The following is a 10,365-nucleotide window of genomic DNA, read 5'->3' as shown; positions in this document are numbered from 1 at the left end:
ATTAAAGGAAGTAAAAGAATTACTGGGAGACATCATACGCTTCCAACCCCACAGTCAACGCGCTACATGATCACACCAAAAACAAACCAAAAGCCATTAAGATGAAAACAATCTGTTTTATGCTCAGAGATTAGTGGGTTTCTATCTTCTTTCATTCGTTATATCGTATCGAGTCGATGTAGTAATCCAGGATTTTACTTGTAATTCATCGTCGCTGCACTCGTATTATCCAGGTGTCTGTCTTACCTGGTCCGAGCCACATTGCCACTATAATTCAGCTACGATTTATCAAAAACGATCTTTATATTTAATGATCTCGAATATGTCCATGTCTAAAATGCAAACTCATTACTCAAAAAATGCTTAATAGGTCAAACAGACAATATCACATACTCTCTCTCTCTCTCACACACACACACACACACACACACACACACTTCATTTATCGCATTAAAGTATGTCTCGTTAGAAAAAATTTTAATCTTATTTAATAGCAGATAAATAGCTACGAATTTTTGTACCGCTAATTAATTAATACTAATTTAATGTTATAAATCATGATGTTGAGCATTCATCTTAATCCATCATATAATTTGATTGATAATCAAGGTAGACTTAAAACATTATTAATTTGAAATTAAATCAATTAATTTTAATCATCGTAATTATAATTCTGATAATTTAAATATATGCATCGTTAATTACGATTTTGGTTCAATCATTATTTTTTGTAATGATGTTCGTTCGTTCTATTTGTCATTGTAATCCTAGCTCATTCGATTTAAAATGGTTGATATTGGTTTGGGTTTAATAAATAAAGGGCTTACGGGGTATAAGCGTAGAAAAGGAAATGAGCACGGTAAATGCGAAAAGAATGGCACTCGATGAAAAACCTTCATCCAAGCTCCTAACAACCCTCGATGAAATGGCGGCTCTGCAGTCTATAAACGTCGTAATATTAGTGCAAAGAGTTACGATGAAGGGTGCGCGGGTTCGCGCACTAATTTTAAGGAGGCCATTAACGGTATGTTGCGCGCACACGTCCTCTCGGATCCTCACCGTCCCGTGCTCGGTCATTAAGATAAGAGTAAGTGCTACTAAGTGTCCCGAGGATAAGCGGTGACTCCTTGGAATCGCTCCTCCTCTAGCTTCTATTCCTTCATCGCGCATTCCTCCTTTCCTGGCTAATGAAAAGCGCAGGCAAGCTTGCGCATACCTTCACAAACGTCGCCTATTGTAAATCTTCCGTCTCGGTCCGACTTATCGAAAATTAAGAACCCAAAGGATTGCTATTACAAGTCGAGTTTTAATCTATACCGCCGATAATCCAATCTCAATAGCCAAAAATCTAGCGAGACTACATATTTCCCCTCTACGACCTAACGACTAACCCGAGCGAAGTACAGCTTATTAATTATTGTATGGATCGTGAGAGAATTCAAGGGAAAATCGTCGTTTTTCATGCTGGTCGATGGAAGAACAGTACGGGGCTTCCGGCTGACCCACTTCCACCCAACAATCATTCGACATAATAGGCAAACGAGTTGTGCCGCAGTTAGCAATTGATTTTTCAGAGTTCCTTTTCTGAATTTCAGAACTGACTGTCGGAGCAAGCAATTATTGTATTTTAAAAGATTGCCTTTATTCCAATTCCTTCGGAGGATCCAGCGCTTCAAGCGTGCCCTATAACGAATACACGAAGTACAAATGAGAGAGATAAAAATGGAGGTGGGCGTTACGTGCAGAGGTTCATTTATAAGAGCAGTGCACGTGAGCCGAGCAACCAACGGAGGAGACTATCGTGTCGGCATTTTTACTACTTATAATCGCGGGGTGAGTACCAACGCCGCATATTGTTTCGTGGAACGAGGCGCGAATTCTTTCTTAGTAGACTTATGATGCTAAGTTCTCCATTAGCGGGATGGAAATTTACGCGAGATACTCCATTTGCGACTGCCTCCGGAAAATTTGCTAAGCCGTCGATAAATCGAGTACTGGTTGGCTTATAGCTTTCGCCATCTGGTGGATGAGGCTAAACTTCGAGACGGCAGTCTTTACACATATTTAACATATGCGATATGTTATGGCAAATTGTATGCCAGATTAACTTAATGACGTGGGACAGCCGTCCGTTGTTAAACACGGATGGTCATCAACAGCATCGATAAGAAGGGAGTCGAACGAAAACGGAGAAGTATGTCCTCGATATGTTATCGGTCATACGATGCGAGATCACTTGGTTGGTACATGGGAAAACGATATTTCCGACGCTCGATACATAATAGCAAGCACTCAAGAAAATTAAAATTGCAAAAAAATTTCTTACATATTTTAAGCATGTCAAGTCTGATGATGTATGTTTGCTGATACACCAGTCTTTTTGAATTGAGTGAATTATGTCCGCCACTTTCCTATTGCTTCTCTCTTCTTCTATGCCGTGCTACTACACGTCAACTTTCACTTATGCTGACAAGACAAGTGTCGCCACTCCCCCCTGGCCCCTCCAACCGTCTCTCACATACGCTTCGTCGCCTATACTCTATCCGTCATACGCGTCGCACTTTTAATACTACAAGCAAATTGACATTACCATGTATATCAAATTTCATCTGGATTGAATATTCAAGAGCGTAGTTGGTTATAGATAATTACTAAAACTATAGAAATTAAAAAAAAAAAAAAAAAAAAAAAAAAAAAAAAAAAATATAACAATGACATAAATAAAATTAGCTCTGGTGATAAGCCAACTGCTTAGCTACACATAGTGGATAAAGTAAAGTGCAGGTGAAAATACAGGACAGGATTCTATAAAGGAATAACTTTTGATAAAACAGCCACTGCTTTGCAATTAGTTTACTCTTATGCAATCAGTATTGTATGTATACCTACTTTTGCTTTATTTTTCTCATAATTTACTTCTCAGCTTTCACCAATGCTGTTTTCACCAAAGTCCTACGTCATCGACATCTAAGATAATGAAGAGATTCTGATGATCTTGAGCCACGAGTTTCTTGTGCGTGCAAGGATTAATCAATTATTATAATTTTACAAGTTTTATTGCTTAATATACTATTAGATTAAAATATTTTTATTATTGGCAATGGTACTATTACTCTGGAAATTTTTTAATTAGTGCTGAAAATTCGGTTTCCTAAATTTCAATTAGAAAAGAATTATTTTTAGCTTAAATTAAAGATGCTTCTGGTACATATTTACAAATTTAACGAAACATTAAATGCATAAAAATAGGCTCATATCAATGACAATTAAATTTGTTTTTTTTTGTATCCAATTAATTCTATTAAAGATAATAAATTATATTAAAAGAAAAAAAAAATTTTCAAAAATATACGTATATTCTAAATATTTAATAATACATTAAAAATATTTTCATTGTTTGGTTTTATTTATTATTCACTTCTTACGAAAGAGCAAACTAATAACACTACTGTACGTTATTATAAAAATCTTTAAAAAGATATTCATGACTAATTCACTCGGCAATTAAAATAATATTATAATAATAAGATAAAGATTATATATATATATATATATATATATATATATATAGATAATTTATTTATATATCCGATAAAAATTCGAATATTAAGGAAACGTTGATTGCTGACGTATATCGATACGTTTATCGTCAGAAAATTCATTAACACAAAAACATAATTTTTCAATCAAAATTTTTTATTCATTCTTACAATATGTTAGCAGTACAAATTGTTATCATACGAAAAATGTACAAAACAATATAAGTATAATTTTATGATAGTTACTTTTTAAATTGCTATGAATAAATAAATCTAAATTTCTAACAAAAATGCATACACCATATGAAATATAAAATCGATTCTATTAAAATTATATAATTCCAAAATTGTCGTACTTTTAGTATAATAGTCTGAGCTACCATATTATAATTGCCATTGAGTTATTTGTATTGACTAACTAATACTCCAGTATATTGCATTAATCTTTTTGTTTTAAGTATGTTTTTCATTCCATTAAGTATATATTTCATTGATAAAAACATACAAGTGCATTTAATCATTCATTTCATAAATAAATTATTGGTCAAGAAGGAGAACTTTTCATATCAATTAAAACTGATTTTAATTTAATAAACCGATGAAATAAGATCGTTATATTATTAATATATATTATATTCATCATATTCATTACTGAATATAACAAGAAATTTAAAAAGGACGTTATTTAAATTACTATTTAACGCCTTACGTTATAAATTTTCATTTATAATAAATAACTATAAAAAATTTTGTACTTTCGTATTTATTGTCTTAATATGATGCTTAATTGTATAGGTGACTACATGTAAAAGACAACAAGCTTCAAATGCACTTACAATTCTATAGCTCTGATATGTTAAGCATCAAAGTAGTGATTTTGTCAAATATGCTAAATTATTACTCTGAAGCCAGCAAATATTATTTTCATATCACATGTACTTGAATAGTAGAATTCAGATTAATAGCGATAAAGTATATGGCAAGAATGGAAAAATATATTTTCGGAATAATATCGATTAAGCATTTCATTGCTATATAACTGAAACTTTAAGTCAATACACTTAGATATTAGCAGCTTTAAAATTTGATATTGTTATTAGTGTAAATAATTCTATAATACTTTTCAATATTTTGTAATTTTATGCAAAAATATTCTACTTGAAACGTTTTTTTCTTTTTCTTTTTTCTCTGTTATTTAATTCAATGCTTATTTTAAGTTCCCATCTAAATCATAAAAAAAATTATATTGCAATATAATTGATCCTTATTGATATAAATTTTATTATGTAATCTTATATATATTATGACCATTACATTTATATATACGCTTACTTCACGTATACCAATTTCATTGTAAGTTTTAATTAATACAAAAATTTAATATATTATTTTGCTCATCTTACTAAATTTTAATATACAATGTAATTTAATATAATCAACATGATGTAGCTATTCTTCAATTTTTTTCTTATTAATGATTGTCATTGTCAAACAATGAAAGAACAAAGTTAGTACGCAAGATTGCGGATTAGGTACTAGTAACAACTGTTAAATTATTACCGTACGTATTTCGTTGATTTATTCATTTAAAATTTTTCTTCATATTGCGTAAGGTAATAAACATGCTTTATACATTTATAACTGTATGAATTATATAAACATTGAATTATCTGAATATCACAGCGCGCTTATGCGCACACTCAAACAGACGTCTTATGCACATGTATGAATGTGACAAGAGATTGTGCATTTTTAAAATATCTTTACATGTGTGTATAAATAAAATAATTTTTATAAATACATCCTAGTACTATTACCTATTTCGCTTTGTACCGTTTAATGTTTACTTTTAACTGCATTATATCACTCAATTACTTCGAAATATACATACAATTTTTATATATATAAACCTATAAAGAAAAAACTCACGATTTGCGACTGTCAGGAAGTAGTTGACGTGTTAAGTAGGCTTTCCGTCTTTTGCACATATTCATTTGATTCACAAGCTCGTAAGATGCATATTCAAACATTGATTTATGATAAATGATAGAAAATACTTACTAAAATATTTATAAAATATGAGCGTTACTTTGTTTGCAATATTTATTTAGTGTATTTTGCTCTTAGCACATACCTGACTCCAATGCATTAAATTAATATAATCATTTTTAAAAATTGTACTTACCTTGGATAATTATTTGCCATAGAAATTTTTATTTCACTGTTTCGTCACATATTATCAAAATCGCAGTGACTTGAAATAAAAAATTTAATTGTGAAAGTTGAATATTACAATAGTAAGAAAATAAAATAAAATAAATGAAAATTTTACTTTTACCGCTACACTGTTTTATCGATCGGGTTTATAAATCAATAGTTTAATTGTACAAGAAAGAGCGAAGAAAAATTTCATAAATATAACATCGATCATTGGCAATGTTTTAAAATATTGTTTTATAACCATATACAAAATTAGATTCTTTGGGAAATGAATTTGTATTTATTTAATCGGCAGTATATTTTAACGAACGAACATGTTGATTGAGGATTTTTGAAAAACCAATCTATGCTATTGTTTCTTAGCAAATGCTGTTTAATAATTATACTTTTTTAATATTAAATTTTTAAATTTAAAATTATAGAAATAAATAATAATATGAAAAAAAAATCCAACCTTGATGGAAATTATAAATTGCAAATGTATTGCAAAAAAATTTTGTTCTAATTATATGTCCACCTATCTTCAAATAACATATATATATGTATATATATATATATATATATATATATATATATATATATGTTGTTTTTATTCTTATCCTTAAAATTCGAATTTGATGGATATATATTTTATAAACTCTTTATATGCAATCTCTATTTAATTTTGTAATCAGTCAATCTTATTTTACGGTAAAACAAATTTTTTATTAAAAATTTATCTTTGGTAGGAATATACGATTGACTCGTGATAAATTTTACAATGAAAGCAAATGAAAGAAAATGAAAATAAAGATATTAATATGAAAATTTTTTAGAACTTTGATTTTTTCATTATCTTTATAATCTTCTTTTTTTTTAATTTAAATCATTGATATTTTTAGACTTTAATTTTGTTCAAATTGTTTGTTAAATAATTTAGTAAATAGATATATTTCTAAATTGACCTTTTTTGTTCATTAATTGGCTAAACCATGTATGTATGTAAGGTGAAAATGTAAAAATTTCTTATTTTATGTTAAAGATTATTTCAAGGATTATTGAATCAGTGTTGTAAAGATATTTTTCATTCACGTTTAAAAAGGTTCAAAATTTAAGTGATAATTTTATTTTAATTATATACTATCTTTAGCAGTTACGAAGAAATTTACAAAAACTATAATATTTCAAAAAAATTTGAATAGACATAAGTTTTTAAATAGCAGTATTCAATATTTAGATAATATGCATTGCTAATTGGCAATAATTTTATTTAATATTTACATGAATTATGGATTTACATTTAAGAATCATTATAATACACGATTCGAATTTCCTTCAATATTATAAAGTATTTTTTGTTAAAGGATCATGTTTCTACTGATTATCATTTAAATAGTTAGAGTACAGTAGAAAAAGTTTTAATAAATTTTGTTTAATAAATGTTTTTATTTTTTAAGAAATAATATTTATCTCATCTACTTTTTGACCATAAAAATATACAACGTGATGGAGCGTACTTAGAAGCTTGGATTATCAATGTAAAAATTATTTAACAAAGATTACTTAATTAAGAGCAAATTTGACAAATGTATAGAATTTTTCAAACGTTTATCGAGAATGAAAGCATAACTATTTGAAAAGTACATGATTTTACTAAATACAAATAGCATTTCCAAATATTTGTTAAATTGTTTGAAATATTTTTTACGCGATCATGTGTTTGGAGAATTGAAATTATAAATCGATATAAAACAATCTAATGCCAATACGCTGATGATCTGAAATTTTTATTACAACGATTAGTATAATAATATTGCAAAATGTTCGATTAAATTGGCAATAAAGAGGGGCGAAGCTTTAAGATTAGCTGAGTACTGATTGATAGTATATGCCGTGGATGGACGATGTGCCCATTTCGATAATTGTCGATTCGATTATCCATAATGATTTCAGAACAAAATATAATGCTAATTGTCTTGCTTTTGTTGAATCGAACTCGACGATACAAATGGCCCAAGCTATAATCACTTTTAAAAATAAATACATGCGCACGCACGCACGCACGTTCCTTACTTACTCTTGACCACATAACGAGAAACTCTTTTTTTTATTTGTCTTAAATTTAACAATTAGAATATTAAAGAAAAAGAAAAAGAAACAGTTTGTGAAGCATTAGCGCTGGATAAAGGCGTAGCGCCTTTGCGGAAACTGATATGCGTCACATTTTTCATTTATGTCACGCATGTTTTGTTAATTGCGAGACTCGTGTTCTCTCACGTTAATATACTGTCTTAGGTGACTCGTGCGTGTCTTTCTTTTCTTCTTCTTTTTATTCTATTTAATTTTCCGACACTTTGTGTATGACTTAAGAAACTCCCCCCTCCATCCCTCCCCATATCTTTATATACTTATATATATCTTTATATACCCTCTTATCTTTATATACGTTTGCCAAATCTAAATTAAATTTAAGAATGAAGGCGACGATATTTTGACCGTTATTACGCATTTTTCGCTTACGGTTATACCACTTAGTCAACCAAGATTCGGCTCCTTTGATCTTACAAACTATGCACAACACTAACAACAACAATAAAAATAACCAATATAATAATATATTATTGTTACAATATAATATTATGCTGAAAAAGTACGTTCTATTTAAAAATGCTGAGAGAAAGTCGAGTGCTTGCAGGTCGATACTCGACGCGATTAAGCGTGTAGTAGCTTAAATCGGCAAATAGAATTTTGTCATTGGAACATAAATATCGGTTAGTTTTTATCTGTCATTATGACACCGGTGGATCATAATCAGACGATAAAAGCGAAGAGGCTTGTCTCGAGTAAGAAAACATGGCAAAACTCTCTCGCGATACCGTTATTGTAACGATGAATGCTTATTATGTTGTTGTCGTACGAGCTAGAGATAAGAGCGTGACAGAAACATAATAATCGAGCACTAAAGCACCGATACCATAACGTAATACGCATTCTGACATATTGCTACATAACACATAACAGCTATTGAAAATATCGAATTATTAATGGTGGTCGGCTAGAGTACTCAAAGCTCCGCAGAGACTCCGCTGATTATGGCTGGTGCGGTACATCTTTTTCAGGAGTCGACAGCCTGGGGGGAGGGTAGCGGCAACAAGCTTGCGAAGTATGTTTTGCAAGGACGCACGAACAGCCGAAAAAAGTGAGGATTTCTGAGCGCAGCGCACGAAAATCTCGTATTTCGATAATACTGTTCATCGCAGGCTGTCGATGCTGGCTGACGGCGATAAGAGTTGCGGAGGTGGTTGGCGGAGGGGCCAAGGAGGTGGCGGAGGAGGCAGAGGAGGCAGAGGAGTCAAAGGCGGCAGAGGCGGCAGAGGCGGTAGCGGCGGCGGCGGCGGTGGCGGCGGCGACGACGAGCGCAACATGGAAAGCGTAGGTATGCGCGGCGGCGATGCGCGCGCGACTCGCGCCGCATGACGTCAGCGGTGGTTTGGCGCTGGCGCAGGCGCAGCGGGCTGCTAGAAAGGGACACACGACTGGCACAGCTATGGCAGCTGCTGCACTCGCGCGGCCGAGTCGAGCAGAAGAAAGGCGAGTCGTCGAGTAGCTGCCGCCATGGGCATTAAACGCGCATCCAGTCCGTCCTCTCCCAGGTCGAGTTGCGCGCGCGAACTTTAGCTGTGCCTAGCCGAGGTGACGAGGAGCCAAGGCTCGCATCGAACACTGCTCGGCTCCTTGGATCGGGGAAGGTGCACGCGGCCGCGATGGAGTGACGACGTACTCGGGAGTGGCGTAGTTAGCGTCGTTGTGTCTGAGAGGAGAAGGAGCGCGAGTCCAGGAGAGCGCTCCCGAGATTCGGGTGCTCACCTGTAATGGCCCGCTAAGTGCTTAGCTGACTCCCACACCATGGACTCTATCAGGAAGTGGTTCTACCGACCCAAGGTGAGTGACGCTCCCGGATGCGGAGGCGTAGATAGGGGAGGGCCCACCTGTTTGCGCGACATTATCAGGGCAGCGGCGCCTTCCTCTCGACCTCGCTCACTCCTTTATCCAAGGAATTGCGCAAGTAGCTCAACGCAGGACGAACGCGCGCAACCTTATCAGCTGATTCGTGGGCCTCGCGCGCGCCGTCCCAAACAACAACCTTCCCTCCCCCCTCCCTATCAATCCTCTTTCAACTCTTCCTTCCTTCATTCGTTTCTCTCACCTTTCATCTCTCATCTCAATTACCTCTCCTTCCTCTCTCTCTCTCTCTCTCTCTCTCTCTTTCTCTCTCTCTCTTTCTCTCTCTCTCTCTCTTTCTCTCTTCCTTTCTCCCAGCCCCCTCCCATCCTCTCGTGCGCTTCCACTTTATTCATATCCCCGTGCCCGTCTCCATCTCCGACTCCATGGCGCCGTTATCTATCCGCGGAAAGAGAAAGTCTGGGAAAGTTGGTTCGCCCTGGGGACTCGAAATCGCAATGAGTCGCGATCGATATCGAAGGCTTCATTCACCCTCTTCTCTTGGGATAATAGGATATTTAATCGGGGTCAGACTTATGTAAGGGCGACTATTCATGGACCCACCGACTCGCCACCACTTTCTCCATTTTTTTCCTTTCGACTTTTATTTCGGCCAAGATGCGAA

The sequence above is a fragment of the Ceratosolen solmsi genome, unplaced genomic scaffold, assembly GCF_000503995.2.
Source record: "Ceratosolen solmsi marchali unplaced genomic scaffold, CerSol_1.0 scaffold63, whole genome shotgun sequence".
Classification (NCBI taxonomy): Eukaryota; Metazoa; Arthropoda; class Insecta; order Hymenoptera; family Agaonidae; genus Ceratosolen; species Ceratosolen solmsi.
This window is presented reverse-complemented; position numbering follows the sequence as displayed.